The sequence below is a fragment of the Pelobates fuscus genome, chromosome 3 (assembly GCF_036172605.1).
Source record: "Pelobates fuscus isolate aPelFus1 chromosome 3, aPelFus1.pri, whole genome shotgun sequence".
Lineage (NCBI taxonomy): Eukaryota > Metazoa > Chordata > Amphibia > Anura > Pelobatidae > Pelobates > Pelobates fuscus.
The window spans coordinates 158,383,733-158,410,630 of record NC_086319.1 but is presented as its reverse complement, the minus strand read 5'-3'; the positions used below and the strand labels follow the sequence as shown (position 1 = coordinate 158,410,630).

At 39.3% G+C, this 26,898-nt stretch overlaps 1 protein-coding gene across 3 annotated transcripts in view; it reads right to left on the bottom strand.

Annotated features, from left to right (window-relative positions):
- The window catches only part of CHRM2 (cholinergic receptor muscarinic 2), a 194,697-nt gene extending 168,096 nt beyond the window's left edge, over positions 1 to 26,601 (bottom strand). Inside the window, exons 1-2 of one of the 3 annotated variants that reach the window (XR_010090428.1) lie at positions 25,911 to 26,601; positions 238 to 285 (exon numbers count right to left, since the gene is read on the bottom strand). The gene's annotated coding sequence lies outside the window, so the exon portion shown is untranslated. Of the gene's footprint in view, positions 1 to 207; positions 286 to 25,910 lie in introns of those variants that run through there. The other 2 variants (XM_063447570.1, XM_063447571.1) reach the window with 2 other exon arrangements.
- Positions 26,602 to 26,898: the final 297 nt, after the last annotated feature.

The following is a 26,898-nucleotide window of genomic DNA, read 5'->3' as shown; positions in this document are numbered from 1 at the left end:
AAAACAATGCATGTGCTATGGCTTCTGTGCCAGAGAGCAGGAGAACCAAATGTAGGAAGGGCTCTCCTGCTCTCCCCTATCATTCAGTCCACAGCATAAACGTCTCAAAAAGCATAGTGGGGTTGAAAAGCCAAATTAATAAAAACTTGAGCAGAGCCCCATTGAGTACATCGTCATGATCTCTGAATCAAATACTGTGATGCGTACCTTCAGCCTGGAACATGAATTCACAGTGCAGGTTGGTGCTGATGATTGTTAAAGCTGGAATTCCATTTATAGCTGAATCTGAGGAGAATATTTCAGTTAACATGAATGTAACTCCATGACACTTTAAAATGATATATCTGCATACATTTTTCAGAACTACTAGTTGGTCTTTTAAAAATCACCTACTCGGAACTCAAGGGGTTACACACTCAGTTATTACAGAGCTATATGAAAAAAAAATGTACATCATATTTATCATGAAGTCTCAATGCTTCCTAGTGGTCTTATTTTAACACATGTATGATTTCATCCTTTTTGTATTCATGACCCAAATACAAATTTATATATATAATAAGATCCAATAAGATCCCTTATTGTTTTCTATCTGAAATTCAACTCTTCTTTAAGTGAATATAGTAGCATATATTATGCATACGTCTGAGTCTAAAAGAAGTCAGATGAAAATTAAAGGGACAGTTTAAGCACCATAACAACTTCACCTAAAAGTGAAATTGTTATGGTGCCTTGTGGTGCCTCCAGGTACACTCTTACCTCAATTGGTTAAACCATTTGAGAAACGCACCTTTGCCAAGCTAATTTTGTGAACGGGGAGTCACTGATTGGCTAAGAGAGTCAGCTGACCACTCTTAGCCAATCAGTGCGCCCCTGATCGGCAGCACTCCACGCTTGCTGAAACTGAAATTTCAGAAGCAGGAGGCGGCCTGAGGGGAGTTGAGATTGGCACTGGAGGCTTACTTTGGGGTTAAACTGTTCGAGAACAGTTTAACCCCTTGAGGTTAGAGTGTGCTTGAGGGCCTCTTGGCACCATAACAATTTGATTTACATGAACTTATTATGGTGCCTGGAGTGTTTTTTTAACTGGATGGACAGATGGATGTTTGGATAGGTGGGTGGGAGAGTAGATGGATAGACAGACAGATGGATAGACAGACATATCATAGATTTTCTTTTCATTTGTACTGATAACAAGTGCTTTCTTTTGTCAATCCTCTTGCGCCATATTCAACAGACACTAGTATATTTAATATGTGTAATTCTAATGTGCATTCTGTGCTTACTAAATAAACCCCCATGTATTTAGCATTTCAGATATATATATATACATACACAAAAATGTGGTTACCCTGGCCCATATTATGTTATTTTAAATTTTTAAATATCAGATTTCTTTATAGTCTCCCAAGAATATGCTCCATCCAGACTTTTTTCAAGGCATGCATCTGTTGGATTTTTTTAACTGTGCTTTTTTTTCTTGAATATTATGTTTAGTCTTTCCACATCCACACATTTGTCAGTAGTAAAACAATTTAATAAATGTAAAGAGAAAACTGGTTAAATAGAAAAAGAACTCCATCTGATGTATTGTCTGGTCTTAAAACAGCTTGTCTCACATACAACCAAAAAAAATAAAGAATATACTTTTAAATGCATATAGGAACACAAGCATTTAGTTCAGGGTTAATTTTATCTTTTAAATGCTTCTGTCACCTATGGAAATATGCATTTTGTGGTCTGGTATATTGATGACCTGGAGAGATTGTAGTTAGTGAGATATACTTCCCTACCCCATATTTCTGACGCCATGCTTTTTTGGGTCTTAGTGGCTACACCTTCTGTTGTCACTATTAGTATTATGCAGGTGCAAGAGTACAAAACAGGGTCAATGGCAGATACTCCAATGGCAGATGGGAAATTGCAGGATGTGGCAGTGATAGCTTTGCCCATTCCAAAGACTGACAAAGGTCTACACTTACATGAGACAAAGTAGTCTCTGTCTTTTGATTGTTTATAATTTAAAAGAAGTTTAAAAGAGCTGTTTGTAAAAATTCCATCTTTAAGAAAAGATTCAAAGTGACAGAGCAGAATGACTTAAAATATAATTTTCATGATACTACTACAGCACAAGTTGCCACCTTATAGCTGCAACTCTATCTCAAATCTTGTTAGATTGTCATGGCAAGCCATCACTAGGGACACGAGTTTTGTAGACAGTGCTAGGACTAGCCATCCTTGATGACATTGCCAGGATTATTGATCACTGGTGACATTGCCAAGGTTGGTAATCACATGAATACTTAAAAAGTAATTGGAGGTCATTGTAGCCTGGCATGTCCCTTTAAAGATGATAACCTTGAAATAAATACTTGTCAAACTAGAATATCAAGTCGATTTGTCTTTTTATTTGTACCCGAAAGCATCCTAGTCATTTATCATGTACATAAAAAGTGATAAAAAAGCTTTTGGCATTTGTTACAGTGAAATAATAGAGAGATAGAGAGATAGATGGATAGGTAGATAGATAGATAGATAGATAGATGGATAGGTAGATAGATAGATAGATAGATAGATAGAGAAAGAGGGAGGGTAATAGTAGAAATTAATTCATGGAACACCCCTCAGATGAATCTAGGACAGTAGTACTTGGAATGCAGCACATGGCTGGGACAAGTATGTATGTAGGGAAAAAGAAACGGCTACACGTACAGTATCATATGCAGTATTATCCAGCATCACATAGTCAAAATCAATATTAATATTATGCGAGTAAGGCAGAGAACCCTGTCTGATTGACAGCTGGGTAGGTGTGACAAAGATGTTTTATGAAAGTGTCGATTTTTCTTCAAATTATAATTTTTCTGAAATAAGCATGGGGAGACAGGCAATTTAACCCTAAAGTTAGCAAGCTGAAGTGCTTTAGGTGTTTGGCACATTCCTTTAGACCTCTCCTACTCCAGAGAGTATAGCAAGATAGCTCTTACAAGAGCTAGTGATTATGATTCATAGGAGTATAAGGAGTACAGCAATCCCCAGAGTGAATATAGCTGTCCTCTCCACAGATGAGACAAGGCTCTATGTTGAGGGTGAAGAGGAACTGGTTTAATGGCAGCCACAACTGGCCTTATAGGTCCCCATGCAAAGGGTTTACTATAACATATTCCAGGGGCATTCCCCACTGGACCTGAGAGGGGACTATGGCAAAGTACACACTGTAATTACATTGGCTCTCAGGTCCAGGACACTCCCACACAAAACAGGGTAATCCCTCCAGGGCCGGACTGGGAATTAAAAGCAGCCCTGGAAAAAAATTATTTACCAGCCCCATAATGCGTCGTGCCAGCATAGTGTGCAGATACAGAGTTAGAAAAGATAACTTAAAATTAAAATTATTACTCCAACGTGAAAAAAAGCACATATAGGCTTAAAAAAAAGAGTGCAGATTTATTTTAAGCAGACGTGCCTTTGCATATAACCAATGTTTCAGTCCAACTACCTTGACATATTAAGGAAAGCTTGGTAATGGGACTGAAATGGTGAATGTATGTAGGGCACAACTGTAAAAAATGACGTTATCTTGTTTATTTTGAGGTCCTGTTGGTGCATTCTTCACTTTAAATATGTTATTGTGCTGGATTATGCACCTAGCAACAAGACTGGGCCAATATCTGCTTATTACATATTGTACATATCAATGACATTTCTTAGTGTATTATGCATATATAAATGTACATTAATACATGTGTAAATATAATAGGCATATATATATATAATATAAATCAGTGGCGGATCCAGAGCCTGATCTCAGGAGGGGCACCTATAGATTATTTAAAGAAATAATCCATGCACAATAACCCATACTGCTCTGTGTAGTGGGTATGGTGCCAGGAGTGCCGGGACCCGCTCCCAGAGTAAGTAGTCAAACCGTTTAAGTACAGTTTGACAACTTACCTGGGGTCTGCTGGGATATGGGGCTGTAGTAGGGTATAGGAGCAGTGGTGCAATGTGTGAGGGGTGCAATGTGTGTGAAAGGTTCAGTGTGTAGGGTGCGTGGGGCAATGTGTGTATGGGTGGCTGTGTGTGCAGGGGAATGCGTGTATGGGGGTCTGTGTGTGTGTATGGGGGGGGCAGTGTGTGAATGTGTATGGTGTGTGTGGGCAGTGTTTGTATGGGGCTAGAGTTCACTCTCACCACTTGGACCACCAGTAATCCCTGGTGGTCGCAGTGGTGAGAGTGAACTCTAGCCCGTAGCTCCAGGGCTAGAGTTTCCCTGTGGCACTCTCCCTCCCCCTCTGTCTCTCTCTATTCACCCCTCTTTCTCCCCTTGTGTCTCACTCTCCCCCCTCTGTCTCTTTCTCCCCCCTTTCCCTGTGGCACTGTCTCTCTCTATTCACCCCTCTTTCTCCCCTTGTGTCTCACTCTCCCCCCTCTGTCTCTTTCTCCCTCCTTTCCCTGTGGCACTCTCCCTCCCCCTCTGTCTCTCTCTATTCACCCTTCTTTATCCCCTTGTGTCTCACTCTCCCCCCTCTGTCTCTTTCTCCCTCCTTTCCCTGTGGCACTCTCCCTCAACCTGTCTCTCTCTATTTACGCCTCTTTCTCCCCTTGTGTCTCACTCTCCCCCCTCTGTCTCTTTCTCCCTCCTTTCCCTGTGGCACTCTCCCAACCCCTCTGTCTCTCTCTATTCACCCCTCTTTCTCCCCTTGTGTCTCACTCTCCCCCCTCTGTCTCTTTCTCACCCCTTTCCCTGTGGCACTCTCCCTCCCCCTCTGTCTCTCTCTATTCGCCCCTCTTTCTCCCCTTGTGTCTCACTCTCCCCCCTCTGTCTCTTTATCCCTCCTTTCCCTGTGGCACTCTCCCTCCTCCTCTGTCTCTCTCTATTCGCCCCTCTCTCCCCCCTTGTGTCTCACTCTCCCCCCTCTCCCTGTGGCACTCTCCCCCCTCTGTCTCTCTCTCTATTCACCCCCCCGTCTCTCTCTCTATTCACCCCCCCTCTGTCTCTCTCTCTCTATTCACCCCCCTCTGTCTCTCTCTCTCTATTCACCCCCCCCCTGTCTCTCTCTCTATTCACCCCCCTCTGTCTCTCTCTCTCTATTCACCCCCTCTGTCTCTCTCTCTATTCCCCCCCTCTGTCTCTCTCTCTATTCCCCCCTCTGTCTCTCTATCTCTTCCCCCCTCTGTCTCTCTCTCTCTATTCACCCCCCTCTGTCTCTCTCTATTCACCCCCCTCTGTCTCTCTCTCTCTCTTCACCCCCCTCTGTCTCTCTCTCTCTTCACCCCCCTCTGTCTCTCTCTCTCTCTCTTCACCCCCCCCTCTGTCTCTCTCTCTATTCACCCCCCCACTTCCATCACCCCCACCCACCTAAAAGGAGTCAGGGGGCCAGCCGCATTGCACGCTGCAGCCTCGCCGGTCCGGCAGCACTGTTAATGCTGAGGGCTGAAGGGGGAGGGAGGAGCATGTCTCTCTACCATGCTCCCTCGCGGTTCCCACAATCCCCAGCACTGATGCTGCTGGGGATTGTGGGAACCGCGAGGGAGCATGGTAGAGAGACATGCTCCTCCCTCAGCCCTCAGCATTAGGTGTGCCGCCGGACCGGTGAGGCTGCAGCGTGCAATGCGGCCGCCTGCCGGGCAGCCCCCTCAAAGTGTGTGCCACCGGACCGGCCACCCGGTGGCACATATATTGCCAGAGCAGCCCCCAGGTGCCGCGGCCCACCGGGAAATTTCCCGGTATCCCGGTGGGCCAGTCCGGCCCTGAATCCCTCCCCCTTACTTGAGTACACAAGCGTATAATTACATCATTTCTCAGTATAAGAGACATGCAATACAACAACACCCCAAAGTACCCCTAAAACACATAGAAACCTCACAAAAGTCACATCCTCTGATAGCCCCAATCTGAGGGACCAACATATCCAAAAATCACCCAGATCGGTTCAGGGGTTCGGGATTTCCATGGAAGTCATAATTTTGACCGACTGTGCACATGGTCCTATGCCCAAAACAGTTCCATGTGAACAGGGCTAACGGTCGGTCTCTTTCTGGAGTACAAAAGTACATAAATCACACAAACTGAGACTTTTAAAGGGCATTTGGCAAGGTATATTGCAGAGCCCATAGCCCTGAGGCAGGAGGCTGGCAAGCAGGACCCTCCAAGAACACGTGGCAGAGGCATTTCTGCCACAGTGCCCAATAGATTTGAACTTCTGGAAAGCTTTCAAAGTGTGGGGCGGGTCCACAGGATCCAGTTTTGCTGGATTGTCGGTAGCTATGACAATGATCTGTTTCAGTTATACATTCATTGTAGTCAAGCATTTGGTCATGTTGTGCTTTGGCAAACAAAGCGAGTTTTTTGGTTCCCCCCGGGGTATTCAGCCCATGTATGGTGGGGTTGGACCCGACACGACTCTTTAGGGAAGCACCAATCACAACATTAGCAGCCTACTCCCCGGGCATACAGATGGGTAAGTGGCTGAACAAAGGAGCGAGATTAATAAATGACCTAATGATGGGAGACGAGGTAAAACCATTCTCTGACTTAAAAGAAGAGTTGGGATTAGACCCTAGAGATCTGTATCTCTACTTGAGAATTAAAAACATAATACAAACCCGTAGCAAACATACAGTTGTTCGAACCAAAACTCCGGCACTTCAACCAAGCCACTTATTATTGAACAGACTCACAAAACCCTTCTCCTTTTGTTATAATGCGCTAATCACAGGCACTATCCCAGATAAACTGCAGTACATGTCAAAATGGGAGAAAGAACTAGGCTATCAAATCCCCCAAGCAGAGTGGCAGTCTGCAATGGCAAATACAAAACAAGCATCGAGCAGCCTCTCGCTATGGGAGGCTTACTGCAAAATAAATATGAGGTGGTATCTAGTACCACAGAGGCTAGCAAGTATGTACACAGGCGCTACGAACCTATGCTGGAGATGCGAGGCAGACACTGGAACCATGCTTCACATGTTCTGGACATGCCCTTTACTAGATGACTACTGGATACAAATCCAAACCTTGATCTCACGTAGGACTAGCATATGTATTCCTCTGCATCCAGAAAAATACTTACTACACGTTATGCAAAACCTAGACACACACCCTCACAAAAAAGTGATCTTAAATATACTCACGGTGGCAAAAGTAGCATTAGCCGGTATTTGGAAGAGCAAGCAAGTCCCTCAGATAGATATTATCAACAACAAAATGGATACAATAAGTGCATATGAGAAAATGGCCAGCAAGATGAAAAGGTGCCCAGAAAAATATGACAAGGAATGGGCATGTTGGGTAGCTACTTAGACGCCAAATGGCATCACAAGTAGTAAGTACGATTGGATTTAAATGAGTGATCACTCCCTCACGATGTGCAAGTCAATGTGTTAACACTCGCTAGCTTGTGATATGTAGCCGAGTCCAGGGATCCCCCTTCCCCCCCTCCTTTTTCTCTTCTGTACCCCATGCCCCTCCCAGTTAGACAAAAAATAACAAAATGTATGTTACGCCGCTGTATGCATCACATCAGAAACCGCCTGATAAATCATCTGATAATATGACAAGTTACATGACGCAATGTAAATGTTATCAGCAAACGATGTTTATGTCAGTGAAATATAAACTGCATACCATGATATGTGTTGCAAATATGAATCAATAAAAACGATAAATGAGAAAAAAAAATGAGACACATTTTAATGTAATTACTTTGTTTTGTGTACCTCCTTTATATGTTTTTAATATTTGGTGGTCTGCAGTTCTTTTTCCGTACATTCAGTGATTTTGTGCTTTGTACTCGAGCAAAGGGAATTCGTTCAGAACACTGAGACTGCCAATGCGTGCAGTAAAACACTGCCTCAAACACTTTATCAGTGAGCACCACTAGGTTATTTTCAGACTGTAATGTACATTCTGTGGTTACCCAGCTGGAAAAATCTAGGAATCATTCTAAGCACAGCATGGTAGCGGTAGTTTATGGTATATCTACCTGGAATTTTCTTTCGGCAGACGAACGCAAACCGGAGGTAGTGAAATAAATACTCAGTTTATGTTCACAAGCAGCTGTTTGCAGGTGTTTTGAAGGCTGAAGGTCACATAGAAACACAAAAATCTAGATTGTTACAACGGATAAAAACCCATTAGCTGCTCTTGTCTGCTCATTCTCTCGTTTTTATCTACAAGTTAATGCCTGTTTGTTTTTGAAGATTGTTTTAGTTTGGGAATGGAGCAGCATGAATGCCGTTTGTAGTGTTACGCAGGTTATACTGGATGCATAGGCATGCAGTACCTGGACACTCTGTGAATACATAGACTTTTAGAATGTCAGAGTTAATGGCCAGATTCCTAAAGGGATACTCCAGACCCGTAAAGCACTTTAGCTTGTTGAAAAGCTCTTCGTGTGAAGAGTGTTTTTTGTTTTGTTTTTTTCATTTTAAAACAAATGCAGATTTATGTAGAAAATGACATTTTTATAAACTAACCTTATTTTACCCCCTTGGCTTTCAAGCAGACAACACGTCCTGTTACATAGTTAACCTGGTTTGGTTAGCTCAGTGGAGCTAAACTCAAGAGGCTGCAAATGCTAAGAGCATCTGCCTTGAAAAGACTTTTCATTGAACTGCTTTAGGACGTCTGTAATTGGACAGCCACAGAAAGTCAGGGTGGGGTGAGATGGGGAGGGTCTGTAAAGGTTTCAAACAAGAGAACTGCATGTTTAGGAAGCTGGTTTTAAAAATGACTCCAATGAAAAACTGCATAATTAAATGCATGTACATTTTTTTAATGTACTATATCTACTAACAATGATTTCTATTTATTTTGTATTAGGGCAATGGAGTGAAATATACATAACCTAAGGGGTGTGAGCTAAATGCGAAGGTTATTGTGATCTTAGGGTGAATGTGTAGGTCTCAGGATGAATGGCAATGATAACATTTACTTGATCTCTTAAAGGAACACTATAGGGGCAGGAACACAAACATGTATTCCTTACCCTATAGTGTTAAAAAGTAGGCAAATGTATAGATTATCAGGAAAACCTATATGATGGGTTACAAAACATCTGAAAAACCCAAAACAAAGTGCACATTGAATGACTGTCAATTAACCACTCAAACCATTGGATTGTTTAATTAAAAATAACATACACAAAAATTAGAAAATATATATAATTGTGTTAGAATATAAATAATAGTATGATATAATCAGTGCAATATTTTGGTATTTTGGTGCTGTTTAAGAGAGGAATTCCCTTCACGAGTGTACCAGCAGCTATTTTATTTCTTTTAAATTATTGATTTTTTGCACTTTTTTGTGGTACAAAATAGAAGTCTACAGGTCCTGTCATTTTAAAAAAAACTGGCAGGCATCTTCATGAGTGTTGTTGCTGAAATTATGTGCAGACGTAAACACAAATCAAAGCAGGAACTATGTTGTATGTTAATATTCCAACTATAAAAATAAAAGTAAATGCTAATTTACTAAAATTGGTCAAATGCCCTGCTAAGTGATTGCCTCTGATTGCATTTATAGGAATGCATTGTAATGCCATCTGTATGTAAAAATGCTGGCTGTATGTAAGAATTATTCAGAATGGGTTATATTATGGATTTTAATAAATTATTATTAAATTGTACTGCCCTTACTGCACTTGGACAGCCCAACATACTATGTAATTTATGATTAAAAAGAAAAACCACACAGAAAAAACCCATAGTGATTCTAAAAAAGAAATAAAAAGTAGCAACAGTCTTCATTTACTGTTGCTAAATCTAACTTGCATATACCGGTATGTTTAAAATTTCATTATTGATGGAAAGGGATCAGTTCAAGGGTTTTGTTTTGCTTGATGCAGAGCCAAGGTTGCCACCTGTTTCCGCCCACTTAAATGTTATTTTTCAGACGTGCTCTGTACCATACATATTATACTGTCTATTTAATTTATTAAATATTGTGTGTATGGTAATGTGCAGATCCAGATTAAACAAAAGAGTTACTTAAAGGATTTCTTCTCTCAACGAGTATCCCCAAGTTCCTAATATTATACATTGCCCAAAACAGAACATTATTAAAATTCAGATGTAGAAGAAACAAGCATAAATCAGCACACTGGGAGGACCATTATGTGTGTCACTTCCAGGCTCTGATGGCATTTGGGTTTTGTCAGTCAGTGGGAATGTAGGAGGCAATAAACAGTTTATTGAGCAATAAAAATATTGGTTCACTTTTTTAATCTTTTCTCTTGCCCTTTTCACACATTCTATGAACTGGAATCTTTAAAAGAAAACCCCTGGACGATCAATATGAGAGACACAAAGGTACATGTTAAACTAAAAATCACTAGCAGCGTTATTTACTAAAGTTAGGATTGTCAGGAATTTAAATTAAATTCAAAGTGAATTAAAAATTTAAGTTCAAAGTAACTGAACTGGAAACATTCTCCAAGTCAGCTATGCTTCCATGCAATCATGTCAACATTAACCAAATGGTGACCCTAGTCAACGGCCTCGGGCCCAGTGCTTATGCAAGCTTCTCAGAACCATTAATTTGCTAACCACCCCACGTAAAGTATGAAGGGGGTCCCAAACTGGTAATCCATCTCTACGTGTAATGGGCTGCTGCCTGTCCTCTCCACACTCTCCTCTTGTAATTCCTCTGACTCATCATACCCATAGTAGAGTAGTTACTGAGCCAACGGTAAAAGTTCGATGTCTGCAGTGGTGGGCAAACAAAATTATCATCACCGGATTCATCACTGCCACCAGCAAGACCAGACATTGGAGACAGTACTTTGGTACTATACAGTAAGTCTTCACTCAATAGTGCTTCTGATGGCCACCACAAAATACACTCTGCTGTACTCTCACTTAGTTACTACTTTGGTTGGGGGTATTACACTTGAACTAGCTATGTTAGATGGAGCTGCAGTGCCAGTGGAACAGCACAAGTTCTCCCACTGTCACTGCAGCTCCATCTAACAAAACAGCTAGTTCAATAACCTCCTGAGTGTTAAATCAGATGTAGAGGACATGCTACTAATCTAATTATCCAGAGGGTGAATCAGTGTTGTTTTAACGTATGGGTGCGCTAGGTAGTTGCCCGGGTGCCCCATGAGCATAGGGGTCCCATAGCCACATAATAGTCGTACATAATAATCGTACATAATAATGACTCACTATGTTGGGATTACTCCTGTGTACCCCTCCCCCCTCCGAATTTGGAATGAGCTACTTCTGAAATATCTAATAACCAATACCTTGTGCAGGTGACAGGTGCTCCCCATAGGCTTGTATGGAGTGGGAGAGCCAGCACTGTGCAGTACAGAGACAGCAAGTGCAGCACAGAGGCATCCAGTGCTGTTTGGACATAGGGTGGCATTACAGTGCTATACACAGGCAGCCAGTACTGTTTAGTGCTGTACAGTGGCAGGCAGTGCAGGGCAAGAACTGTACAGAGGCAGCCACGGCTCCAGGGGAGAAAGGATGCTAGGGCCCAGGACTTATGTCAAAAAGAAATAAGGCGTTAAAGCCCAGGCAAGGAGAGGTTACAACTGACTGGAGATAACTTTCCTGATACTGTTATTTGTTTTGTAGGTTCTGAGATCAGGTGTCCCCTCTTTACATCTCTGGGGTTTGTTGTGAAGGATATGTACTTGGAGGAGACCTGAGACAATGAAGATGTTGGGAGCTTGGAGCTATCTGCTGAATCTATGCATATAATCCATCATTTTAGGCACATGCCAACATAGTGTAACAATAAGCCACATGCCACAACTCCCACTATGTACTTCTTATATTATACATTGTGTGTCATGTTTAATATTAGAAAGTGAAGCATAAGTTAAAGGAATTTTCCACACACCTAAAGCACTTCACCTTGCTCACTTTAGAGATAAATTGCCTTTCTCCCCTGGTTTATTTCAGGATGTCTGAGCTTGTTGTGGGCATAGTGGGAACTTCATATGCCCTTAGGCAGGCAGGTAAGTAGCATGGAACACCCATTCCATGTATAAATGTCTGATGCCATAATCTGAAAAATAACCTGTGTTTGCTCTGTTGAATTTGCCCTTACCACACATTAAGCTGTATACTCCTTACCACGGAAGGTAACCCACTGTACATGTCAGCAAATATTAGCAATTTGCAATATATGGGTGCCAAGTGCCAAAAATGAATGGCTCAATAAATGCCAGGCCACCTCCACGGCCTGCCCGGCATACAGACACACACCAAGAAAGCACAAGGGTGCAGCATCCACACGCTACTGACTTCTGTCCTGTGCCAGGACAAATAGCAGAAGGAATGAAAGCATGGCGGCAGTATCTGAGTCCTGAGAGCAAGTACCATGCTGATTTTAATGGTCTGCTTTCAATGCCCCAGTATGTGAGGAACGAGGGAAGGATGCTTGCTGTATGTGTGTGTGTGTATGTGTGTGTTTGTATTTAGCAGTGTGTATATGCATTAAGCAGTCTGATTATGAAATATAAGCTTAATTTTATCGATTTGCTTGGGAACCAATAATGCTGTTAAGATTGCCTTGGATCAAATACTGCTAATACTGGTGGTGGTGGCAATGGTGATGGAGGCAGCAGTTGTAGAGGTGTAAGCAGTCTGCATGTCCGTGGTGTTCCAACTCTCAGAAGCTATGGCACTATTGCTTATGGTGGACCGAACACCGACCACCCCCTGGCTCATTATCTTCAAAGGAAACAGTCAATTAAATGCTATCCCTGTGTTCGCACGAAAGGAGGCAGTGGGACTTGGTCGTTGAGTGCCTGGAACTAAAATCGGACAATCGACTTCCCGAAGACCGGTCAAAGTATACGAACACCTGCTTCCTTTACCCGAACAGCCAGGAGAGCGCTGTTCGGTAGTTTGATTCCCACGAACCAGGGGAACAATCGCTGCTATGAGCTAGGGGGTTCCATTTGAGCATTTATTCATTTTTGTGACTTTTTGAAATAGACCGGCCGCACAGCCTAAACTCATGGAACTGTTTCTGGGCAGGAGCCTCGTGTGCGGTCGGTCCAAATGGGACTTCCATAAAATTCCAAAACCCCTGAACTGATCTGGGTGATTTTTGGATATGTTGGTCACCCAGATCAGGGCTATCAGGACATATAAGGGGATTTTATGGGGATTTTATGTGTTTTAGGGTACTTTTCAGGTTTTATGAAAAATTTGTTTTTTCTGCCTGGAGATAATTGAGTTATTACTTTATCTGACTCAATTATCTCACAGACAGAGAGGAGGGAATTATCTGTTTGTATTGGGAGTGTCACACTTTGTCATTGTGTTACGATTGGTTGTAAACTTTGTGTCCCTGTCCCCCACAAGGTCCTTGCATGGGGACTTGCATAAAAGCCAATATGGTACCCATTCAAATAATGCCAGTTGTACCCTTTATGAAATTTAGGCTAATTTTGCGTAACTGTCTATTTGCTTGGGAGAAACTACTTGGATGCTGCATTCGTCTGGAATCGTTCAAATCTACACCCGAACTGCAAGCTATAATCACTCAGGCTCAGCAGTTCAGGAGGAAATAGGCGAACAGGGTATCTACTATACCAGTGTTGGTAACACGTACTATGTAAACTAACAACTTTATTCAACAAAAATTGGTGTTTGTGTTGCAAAATGCATAAGTGCTTGGTGGCTTTACTGATGTAATGATTTTTTGTTTGACATTAAGAAACACTTGCACAGCGCACACTGGACTGAACACAGTCAGAAAAAAAATAAATAAAAAATAAATAGGATTTTCTATCCTTCAAACAGTTCACAAAAACAAACAAACCATTTCACAGCTGTATATTGTTAATCTTTTGTTGCAGTTGAATCAGTGACCCAGCCAAGGCAAAATTAATTTTTCCCTAACACCACAGTCCCCAAAGGGTTCTTTCCAGTTAACAAAAATTAACTTTTGACGAACTGTATATTGGTAAAATAGTCTCACACTAGGAGGAATGACAAAATGCCTGACAATCGCCTATCTCCGGCTCTAGTTTTCTCTAGTGCTCCAATCAGTGCTAGCTGATAACTGGCTTCCTCCCTCTATCGACTGGACAGGAGGTCCCACGTGACAGCCCATATGACTGGGAGGCCCTACCGCCAAACAAAAAACTGTCTCTTCATTACATATCCATTGTTTTTCTGGTGCCAAGAAAGGCTCAATGAATGACAATTGAAAACACACGTTCAGGCTTGTGCAAGTCTGTCCACCCGAGATTCTACCACGTGGCCATTGTGAAATCAAATATTCTTCGCCGAACTGCCATGCATTCCGAAATGAATCTCCAAGTCTACCACAATCTGTCAATCCAATCCTTCTATATAAGAAGCACTGACACATTTAGTATGATTATGTTGTGCGTGATGATGACACATCTGCCTGGGCATCTGAGAACCGGCCAGAGTCCCCTCGCCAAACAGGTGTGAGGAAGGCTGAACTTGATGGACGCAAGTCTCTTTTCAGCTATCTAACTATGTAACTATGTAACTATGTAACATCTGAAAGAAGAACTTCTAGCAGTTCTCTTTCTGGGCCATGCTTTCTGACAACTGTAATCACGACTGTCCAAGTCACCTCTTCATTACTAAATAGTTAGTACATTGGTCCAAAATATGCTTGAAGTATCTATATTTTGACGATCTGCATATTTTAGAAATAAGAACCCAGCTGTCACAAGCAAGAAGTTTTCTACAAAAAAGGTAATATCACTTTTAAGCATTGAAAATGCAAAATCTATGTTTTAATATTCATTTTACAGGAGACAACATATCTATACTGATCCCAAAATCCCCGAATTCATATGTATACATATAAAAAACAAAAAACGGTTATATCAAACAATATGAAATCCATTGCTGGATCAGAGAGAATCTTTAAGATCTGACATGAAGTTGACAAGTTAAAACGCAGAGGAAAGGATTCAGTCCACCCTGACTTTTATATAATTCTGTTTTTCTACATTCAATGTACTTTGTCATTTTTTTTTCAATAAATCCCTCAGCATTCCTTAATCCTGCATGTTCTGTCTGTTACAATCACAAAAAGTCATCCTGCAAATTGCATTTTCCATTCGCAAAGTGCCCACGAATGGAGGAGGATGAGTCTGCATCGAATAGTAGATTGTCTTAGGTATAAAAATAAAACCTATCCTGCAATCAGTAGACTCTTGACTTCACTAATTGGTTTTGAAGATTTAGTGCAGGTGTATTTCAGTTTGTGGGTGTAAAATGTCCTCACATCAAAAAGGTCGACTTCCGTACATAATGCAACTGCACAAAAGTCAATTATTTAACACGAACTGGACCATTACCAAAATATATTGGAATCCACTTAAACAATAGATTTAAAAATATTAACCTTTCAGAATATAAATTCTTAATAGTAAAAAAAATGGGTACTAAAGATTAACAGTAATACAAAAATGATTAAAGATGGCAGAGGCTATTGATTAGGTGTGCCCTACTTTGACTCTCTGGATATCAATTAATTATATTTCCCAGAATTCTCTGAAACCTTGTAGTCCAACATTCGTTTGAGAGCCAAGGCTGGGCAAGTCAGTTTTAAAGGCATCGTTTTAAAGCACATGGCTTTAGTTAGGTGTACTAATTTGTAATGTCATGGAACTGTTTTCAAAGTAACACGATCCAGAGAGATAATATCTATGAAGCAAAGTAAGCTTTACCTGGAAACCATTAGAATATTAATTCATTTAGTGTTCTGAGTGGCGTCCAATTTGGCATAATGGTATCTGTCTCCATAAATTTTGTGTAACAGTGCATGGGGAATAGACTCTTGCAGTATGTAATCTGAAAATAGACTGCGGTTGTGGTCAGTTTTACACATCCTTTTCCATTCTATTTGTTATTTGTAAGTGAATAAGACGATTCATGTAATTTGTCATCTTGCCAATGCATGTTTGAATGATGTTGCTGCTTACGATACGATATAGAATGCCTAGTGAAAAGATTGAGTAATTAGTTGAAAATGTGAGAAGCAAATCTGTATTTAGCAGCACATGTGTCTATGCTATTGATTTGTTTTTGTAATAAATGGATAAATAGGAATAGATATGTAGTAGTCTTTTAGCGTTCTAGAACCCGTAGGCTGGCAAGGGATGATGGTAGTTGCAGAAATGCTACAGCTGTTGAATTGCAGACTGCTTGCCCTTGCCTTATGCACAATTGCTCATTTTAGCATCAAGGAGTCAACAAATAGCTAGGCTCAGGCTCTCGAATTTTAAGATTAAGATAACGACATTGAGAGCTACCGTTGGGTAGTGTAAGTTCATCAATAAAGTATATGCATATTTTAATGTATACCCTATGCAGGTTTTTTTCAAATGCTATATATATATATATATATATATATATATATATATATATATATATATATATTTATAAAAAAGCACAATTTATAATTTATATATATTATAAAAGTAGATGGGCTGTTTGAGCTATAATTTAGAGAGTCATTATTGATGGTACAAAAGCAAATATATACTGCAGTATGGAGAATTGACGACCGCTACTACTATAATTATTCAAATAATCCTCTTGAACAGTTTTCCATTTCAATAGAGTTGTAGATTGTTTTTATTTCCAAATATGTTGTTTTGGCCTTTATTTTGCAATTCGGTTCTCATGACTCACTTGCCCTTTAGTGAAATGATCCCATATATATGTAACATAGAAATATAGATTTTTACCGCTTAGAATAACAGTGAAACGATCCATCAATAAACAATCATGTAGGAACATCCTTTTTTTTTTTTTTTAAAACAATCCTTAGAACAGTCAGATAAATAATGTCCAAGAACTTTAAATTCCTATAACGCTTTTCACTCTCCAATGTAACCATCTCTTTCCAGAACAAGATATAGCATCTTTTTACATATGGTGTGTGAAATTCCCATACAATTAGTGCCATGCAATTTTTTTCACCTCATTATATTGTGATTTTAGATTGAGCAGCTTTCTTACCGCAGTGAGAGAGCCCACAGATTACACTACACTCAAATCAACTCATCATCGGCTCATTATGCATTTCAGAATCCGCCAACAGACAAAGGAAACAGGTAAAAGGTAAACTCATAGGGCTAATTATAATCTCCTAAGGTTTCTTGCTTTATTTGAAGTCAGCAAACCTCATTCATTAATAGCTCACTACATTTGATACTTTCAAGTAGTACTATGTACCTTAATGGCATTAAACTGTTTTATTTCTTTAGTGCTAAAATTAATACAATTTTATTCTATTTTTTTTTTTACCTACCTGCTCTTTTGTGACCTTTTTGGGCCCTCCACTTGTTATTGTGCCTGTTGCCTACATTGACATGATTTTATAATGCTAAAAAGTATGTATGCAAGAATAAGCATCACCTTGCTGGAATTTAAATTGCTTATTGCTGAAAAATGTATTTTCTGAAAGCATTTAGTTTGTTCTATTATACAAAGCTATTTTTATACTACTGTGAATAAGGGGTAATATTCAATGTTTACACTTTGTAATTGAATGTCATCAATATAACAGCACTGAGTCTACAGAGGCCAACTTTAAACAATAACGTGTTAGAGTTTGTGGTAGGAAATGGGTCACTTAGTCAATAAAACCACTGTCTGACGTTATATTGTGCTCAAGGACAGTTTTCTTAAAACAGCACAGTGCTAAGGTATCTAGCCAAAACTGTCATACCTATTCAATGAGTGCTAAAATAAAAGCCATCTTTAAACTAATATAAGTGTCTAGGGAAAAGCTGCACTCTTAATATCTTCATATGGTATTTTTTTATCCTTGTAGATATGCTGTGACTGCTCATATTTTTTATATCTTGATCAAAATATATATATATCTGTAAAGGCAAATGCATTGAGGCATTTGTGGGGTTTTGGAACCCAAAATAATACAATGATTAACTGCATGAATTATATTAGTGCATTATTCATCAGGGGATGGACAGATTTGGGAAATTTATGATGAACGTTGATAAAGTCAAGGAGCCCAGGTAAATAACTCAACAGAAAAGAATAGACTGTGCTCAAGTAAAGTATCAAAATCCCTTAGTTTGGGGGCTTGAGACTATATCATTAATAGCTATGAATACTTTTTAGGGAATAAGCAAAGTAGAAAAATGTTATGAAAAAGAACAGTTAAAGCACATTTTCCAACATTTGAAAAACATTAACATTAACCTTCCATAGAGCCCTGGGATGGCTACACTGGCTGCGCCACTGGTATTTCCACCCATAGAATGCAGTACTTACAGGAGCCCAACACATGGCAAATGTTCTGGTAAATAGATACAAATTTTAGGGTCAATCCAACTATAGGGAAATAGAAAATAACTATCTAGAGGGAAGTTCCTTTCTATGTACATCTTTTTTATCAAACACTTGGTGTTTAATTAAATACTACTAAGTATTGTTGGTGGAAATTGTAATATCACTAAGTGATATAGTGAAAGAGTTTGCACTTTAATCTATTACTGTTCTGGTAAATTCTGGACAATTGGCAACTATGGTTAATGTCTAATCTGTACTAATGCAAGGGAACCGTATTAATATCTAATCTTCATTTTTTATTTTTTTTTATCTTCAGCAGATTGGGGGCTTTTATTTAAAGGCTATGCCGGTACATATACCACAGCCATAATACGGGTTTTTTCAGGATTAGGGTAAAGTCTCTGCTTGGTCTATTTCTGCAGCAGACTTGGGAGTTGCGGTAGAATAATTCTTTACTGCTACATAGAAAAATTGGAAATAAAGACCAAGAAATATTAATAGTGCAAACGAGCAGAGCCTGTACAGCCAAATATTTTAACAGGGTTTAGAAACCAAATTCCTTTAATTATTACCAATGCTATCCAGTAACCCTTCAAGTGCCAGCATGGCATGTAAAACAATATGTTTACATGGTAGATTGATAGTTAAACCTGTTACTGCCATTTCCATAGTGTTGCTTCTAATTATCTAGAAATAAGACATTTTAAGAATGGTAATGCTTGAGTCAAAAGACATTAAACTAACAAAGTATCTTTAGTGATTGACTAGCTTAACTAAAGATATGTAGAAGGCGTTGTACCATCACTCTCGTGGTATGTAAATGCACATATTTACAGTATGTCATCAATTATCTACTGTTCGTGGGGGAAGGATATAGCAGGTGATAATCACTTTCAGTGGATAATCAATCCTGTTTGTGATCCACCATTTTACAGTGATTATCTAGTAAAGCACATACATCTATACTCACACACACAAACACATTCATACAAGTCAAAACAAACTAAACTGAAAGACAGCAGTCCAGCATAACCAACTACGGTGTTTATTTAAAATAAAAATAAAATAAAAAAAACACACCAAAATTCATTGAACTGAAAACTGAATTGCAAAATGTAACATAAAATTGATGATTTGGAAATATAATCTAACTCAGCTACAGACACCGTTTTTGCCTACGTTTTGCAATTCAGTTTACTTCATTGTATTTAGTGAATGGCAGATGAATGGGGCAATGAGGCAAATGTGGAGAAATCGCCCTGGAAACCAATTAAATCTCTCTCTCTATGTCAGCAAGAAAAAGGTTGGAAGCATAAAAAGAACAAAAAAATAAATCTTAGGAGCCATATTCCAAACATCTGATCACCCAGAATTTAACCCTTTCACTGATATATTAGATTGTAAGTATGATACTGCACATTGTTGGAGCTCTTGGCAGTGAAGCGGTAAAAAACTAAAATTGGAATTGCAAAGAGCAAACTGATGAAAGGCTGAAGTGATTAATCCTTTAACACCCTTAATTTGTCCACTTTTAAGGTGTCTGCTCTGGCTGGTAACAGAATAATCCCTGATGGATAAAGAGATCATCCGTTAATGTTCTTTAGGAGCAACATTAAAGTGATTTCTCCCCATTTCTATAAATCATTAATGGAGGAAATTATGTTGTTTTTTTTTTTTTTTTAAGTTATTTCATGCGTTTAATTAGCAGATCAGAAACACTGACTTAACTGTCCTTATATTAATATGTATACCATCCCTCTGGCTCTCAGGAATAAAAATTGTACTAACCTGATATTTTGTACAGGATGAAAGGGTTTGGGCAAATGAAAGGTATTTTGTTTAGTAAAGTCTTTATAAAGTCACTTATGCATTTTCTTTTAAAGCTAAAATTAGTCAGGAGGGAGTTTGACACAGGATTGGATTTGGAAAAGGAAGAAAAAATAAGAACTATAAATAATGGCAGAACGAATATGGAAAAGGAACATCAGGGGGTGAGAGAACATCAGTGTATGGGAAGAAAGAGTGGGAGAAAAAAAAACAGATGGGAAGGGCATGACATTCAAAATAAACACAACAAAATCATATCTCCTTATTTCTGTAATGTAAGAATTGTTTGCCTCAATCAAAAAAACAAAAACAAAAAAAATGACAAAAAACAAACAAACTGAGGGCAATTGGGTGAGGGAAGTGTTCTCCTAGAGTGGTGATGGCAAACCTTGGCACTGCAGATGTTTAAAAACTACATTTCCCATCATGCTCAGCCAGCCTCTGTCTTCTGGGTATGCACTAGCTAGAGCATTAAACTTGTTTATCTCGAGATCACACCAGTAGCACTCCTTGACACTATAGTAAATCTAATGAAAAATAATATTTAAAAAAAACAACAACAGTCAAATTGTGTTGTGGGAGAAAGGAAGATCAAGGGGCTTGAGGATGCAGAGAGGATATCATATAAGGTAATATTAAGCGCACAAAACAAAACAATTTCAGTGCTACAGAAAACAAAACAACAACAGCTATCAAAATAATAAAGTCACCTTAACTGCCACCATTCCCCCCACCAGGAAGCAGCATAGAGAGCAATACATCAGGGCAGACAGCTGGCTACTGTGAGATTTCCCACTACTTGGATGGTAATATGGTAATGTTAAGTGCTAGATCGGAGCAAATGTATATTGTTGGATTCTATATAATCATTGCAAAAATGTTTTGCTTCGGTTAGGGATGAAAACAAAATCGTCAAATGATTTATACAGCAGCTTGCTACTGAAATGTACAGTGTTGTGCTCAGTGGATGAATAATCTGAGAGCAGCCCCCCTCACATTACATGGTTTTAAAGCAGCTGCCTCTCACCCTGCATGATCTCTGATAATGTTTTTCCACTTCATGGCAGAAGAACAACTCTCACTAGTCTGCATCATCTGCGTGCAGTTTCCCTTAAACTGTAAGATCTGAAAGCAGCTACCCTTTCACATTGCTTGATGTGACAGCAGCTCCCCTTAAGAATAGCTTTCTTTACATTGTGTCTGATCTGAGAAAAGCAGTTCCCTACACTGCATGACCTGGGTGCAGGGTGCGGTTCCACTTAAACTACAAGGTCAGAGAGCAGCTACCCTGTCACATTGCTTGGTGTGACAGCAGCTCCCATAATGAAGCTAACCCTCAGTGTGAAAACAAAACATCCATACCTTACAATACATGATCTGATACTGTAGCTCTCTCATTGCATCTCCCTAGTGACACTATACTCAAGAGTTAAGACCACCATAACGTACATGACATGAGAATAGAGCCCCCCGAGCAGAGATCCCTCTCCCAAAACATGATCTCACACTGCATTGTTTGATAGCAGCTTCCCTTACACTGCCTGACTTGATAGCAGCAACCCTCAACCTGCACAACAAAAGAACAACTTCCAGTTCTCAAATAGAATGATCTGAGGGCAGCTCCCTGATCCCACTCTAGTTGGTATCATTGTATGCAACTAGTCTATATGTTGTATACCGAGGATCTATACATGATATATGTATATAGTTGTCCTTCACATTATATATATATATATATATATATATATATATATATATATATTCAGTCACAGTCTATATGTGGTATTCATAATATCCTATAGCTAGTCCCAGTATATATGGTATTCATAATATCCTATAACAAATCCCAGTATGTATATGGTATTCATAATATCCTATAACAAGTCCTGGTATGAATATGGTATACAACATGTGGTATGGTGATAACTAGTCAAAGTCTATATAAGGTTTGCAAAGAATCATATAACTAGTCCCAGTTTATATATAGTATTTATAATATCCAATAACTATTCCCAGACTACATGGTATTTATAATATTCTAAAACTAGTCCCAGTCTATATGTGATATTCATAATATCCTATAACTAGTCCCAGTCTATATATGGTATCCACAATATGTTATAACTAGTCACAGTCTATATGTGGTATTCATAATATCCTATAACTAGTCCCAGTCTATATCTGGTATTCATTATATACTATAACTAGTCACAGTCTATATGTGGTATTTATAATATCCTATAACTAGTCACAGTCTATATATGGTATTCATAATATCCAATAACAAGTCCCAGTCTATATATGGTATTCATAATATCCAATAACTAGTCCCAGTCTATATATGGTATTCATAATATGCTATAACTAGTCCCAGTCTATATATGGTATTCATAATATTCTATAACTAGTCACAGTCTATATGTGGTATTCATGATATCCTATAGCTAGTCACAGTCTATATGTGGTTTTCATCATATCCTATAGCTAGTCCCAGTTTATATATAGTATTTATATTATCCTATAACTATTCCCAGACTACATGGTATTCATAATATTCTATAACTAGTCCCAGTCTATATGTGATATTCATAATATCCTATAACTAGTCCCAGTCTATATATGGTATCCATAATATGCTATAACTAGTCACAGTCTATATGTTGTATTGATAATATGGTATAACTAGTCACGGTGTATATGTGGTATTCATAATATCATATAACTAGTCCCAGTCTATATGTGGTATTCATAATATCCTATAACTAGTCACAGTCTATATATGGTATTCATAATATGCTATAACTAGTCACAGTCAATATATGGTATTCATAATATGCTATAACTAGTCCCAGTCTATATCTGGTATTCATTATATACTATAACTAGTCACAGTCTATATGTGGTATTCATAATATCCTATAACTAGTCCCAGTCTATATCTGGTATTCATTATATACTATAACTAGTCACAGTCTATATGTGGTATTTATAATATCCTATAACTAGTCACAGTCTATATATGGTATTCATAATATCCAATAACAAGTCCCAGTCTATATATGGTATTCATAATATCCAATAACTAGTCCCAGTCTATATATGGTATTCATAATATGCTATAACTAGTCACAGTCTATATGTGGTATTTATAATATCCTATAACAAGTCACAGTCTATATTTGGTATTCATAAAATCCAATAACTAGTCCCAGTATATATATGCTAAGCACAGGATCATATAACTAATCCCAGTCTATCTATGGTATTCATAACATCCTAAAACTAGTCCCAGTCTATATATGATTTGCATAACATCCTAAAACTAGTTCTAGACCATACTTGTTATACAGAATAATGCTATTCTGAATCTAGGATCAGTTAACACATGGTATAAAAAGTGCCATCCTGCAACTGGTCCCAGTTAGTGTACAAAGTAAATTTAACCTGTCACTGGTCACAGTGTATCCATAGTATGTATTGCAGGGAACTAGTCCTAATTTCCTAATTTATACAAAGGATCATCCTTCCACTAGTCTCCTGCTATTCACAGAGAACAGAGTTAATGTGTAACTCCTCTATACTAGTCTCAGTGGATGTCTAGTACACAGGGTGTAATCCTGGGAATAGCTCTATTGTATACCAATAGAAGGTTTCTTCCTATACACCCGTAGCCACAGTGCAAACACAGTAAACAATGTGCCTTCCTGTATTTGTATTATTTATATATTCAGCAAACTCCTCTGCAGATCTGGTTTTACTGAGTAAATCACCATGTAAATATCTGGAAATACATATCAGTAGTGTATATTTTGACAAACACACCTGTCAGCTTCCAATTGAAATAGTCACATTCTATCCATGGTAAAGAGGGTGTCAACATGCAACTCTTGTCCTGGTCTAAGCATGGTGTAAAGTCTTATCTCTAAACCAGTCCCACTCTCAGCATAGTATACAGTGTGCCTGCTTTCTCCTAGTTCCCCTATGTAAACATGGTACACAGATGATCAATTATGGATTCACCCCTTAACTAAACCTTTATACACATTATATAACCTCCCACTAAACCTGTATACACATTATGCAATATCTCCCAACCAAACCTGTATACACATTATATATATCCCACTAAACCTGTATACACATTATATATATCCCACTAAACCTGTATACACATTATATATCTCCCAACCAAACCTATATACACATTATATATATCCCACTAAACCTGTATACACATTATGCATATCTCCCAACCAAACCTGTATACACATTATATATATATATATATATATATATATATATATATATATCCCCCACTAAACCTACATACACATGATATCATTCCTCAACTCATACATACTATAGCCAGTCCAAGTAAAAGGATGGTTCTTTGAGTATAGTCATGATGCACATGGTTCTATTGGTAATTAGCCCCTAATAAACATGGTCCACAAGGCGTCATAATGCAGCTAGTCCAATTGTCTTGTTAATACACTTTTAGTGATCCTGTATCTGGTCTGAATTTAAGCAAACAATGGAAAGTGCTGCAACTAAGCTAAGTGTAAGTATTGTACTAAATGTGAAGTGCTTCAACCAGTCCCATTCTAATCATGATACACAGGGTGTCAAACTGCAGCATGTCCAAGTTTCCATTTGCTACACTTGTTATCTGCAGTTAGTCTCAATCTAAGTCTGTTACTACACATTGTACAGTGCTGCAAACATGGTGCCAGTGCCACAGAGTGTCACCCATCTAATTACCCCGGTCTATGCATGGTAAACAAGTTGTCATACTGAATACCCCCAGTCCATGCATGGTGAGTAAGGATTCATCCTGCAAATTGCCCCAGTATATGATTAGCAAACAGTCAGACATCTTACAGGTTGCCAAACCTTGATTCATTCTACAAATTGCCCCAGTCTATACCTCACCTGGAAAAAAACTGGATTCATTCTACAAATTTCCCCAGTCTGTACCTCATCTGCAAAACCTGGATTCATTCTACAAATTGCCCCAGTCTATACCTGCCAAACCTGGATTCATTCTACAAATTGCCCCAGTCTATACCTGCCAAACCTGGATTCATTCTACAAATTGCCCCAGTCTATACCAGCCAAACCTGGATTCATTCTACAAATTGCCCCAGTCTATACCTGCCAAACCTGGATTCATTCTACAAATTGCCCCAGTCTATACCAGCCAAACCTGGATTCATTCTACAAATTGCCCCAGTCTATACCAGCCAAACCTGGATTCATTCTACAAATTGCCCCAGTCTATACATGCCAAACCTGGATTCATTCTACAGGTTGCCCCAGTCCATGCATAGATAACAGGGATTAATCCTACAAATTCCCCTAGTCTCTGTATAAGAAATAGGCAGTCATGCAAATTACACAAAATACACAGGGTAAAATCCTGCCTACAGTCTACACACAGTGTCTAGTACCATGCTGCAGCTTGTCCTTCCCTCTGTCACTACATGGCATGTGGGATGTCATCCTGAATCTAGACCCACGGCATGGATAGTACATATGGTGCTATTGTTTTACCACATACACGCTGCCCATTGTGCCATCCCGTGTCTAGTCAGTCTATACCTGATACAGTGAGTTACTGCATGCAAGTAGTTTAAGTTATGACACAAGAGTGAGCTTTCCGTTAGTGTCCCTGCCAGAGGAGCGAGAGAGCAACAGATCAATACTCCTGATACTGAAATGGTTAATCATTATCATTACAGAATTGAATGCATTGCAGTTTATACCCAAGAGCAATATGTGTTGAAGAATCCTACCTGAATGACAGTGGTAGTAGTGTTGGATTCCCACACAGGCAGGATGTGTTGGAAAACCCAGTCATACAGCAAAGCAGGGCATTATCTGTCCCATGTCTCCCACAGCAGGGGTAAATAAGAATTTGCTGTTGCACTGGCAAGTCAAGACTCTGTTCAAAGGCGTCAAACAAGGGCTGGCATTGTCCTGGCTGATAGATGATCCACTCTGACACACATCCCTGCTATCAGACACGCCTCTTTCAGGGTTCTGCCAAGTTAGTGGGACTCAAAAAAATGCACTATATGTGAACTGGTTGTTTGTGTAAAAATTCAGAGTGGAATGTCTGGGTGAGGAGAGGATGGATTGAGCAATAATGTATCCATCTGCGTTAGAATGCTGGGGAGAGGGGAGAAGTTGTCACCTCTCCAGTTGAAGTGAGGGCTCCTCTGGGTAATCCTGGGCACAGTGTCCTTCAGTCCATTCTCTTGTGCTGTATGGGTGTCAATGATGTGAGTCCGATTAGCTGCAATGGGCAGGCTGTCTGTGAAGCATTTGCAATTGTCTTTCAATATGACAGGATTAGTTGCTGTTCAATGCTCTCCTCCTCCAATGAGATCAACACTGCTCCCTGATTTGGTGGCTTTCATTGAATAGAAAATGATTCTCTGTGTGCCACTCTCACTCTTTATCTCCTGTATCTCTTTCCCTCTACACCAATGCATCCCTTCTTTCCATGCTCTCTCTCTCCATCCCCCTTGTCATTTTCTGTCACTCTCTCCTCCCAAAACCCACAATCATATTTTCACACTGCTCCCTCTCTTCACCACCTTCTCTCTTATATAGCCTTCTTTTTCTCCTTCCCTCTGTCATCTCACCTCCCTCCTCCCATATGCCATTTTCAGTCCCTTTCTGTTCTCTCTCTCCTGCTCTTTATTTCTCCACATCATATCTCAAACATTTCCCTCTCTGTGTTTCTATATCACCTTCTCTCTATCCATATCTGTCTAT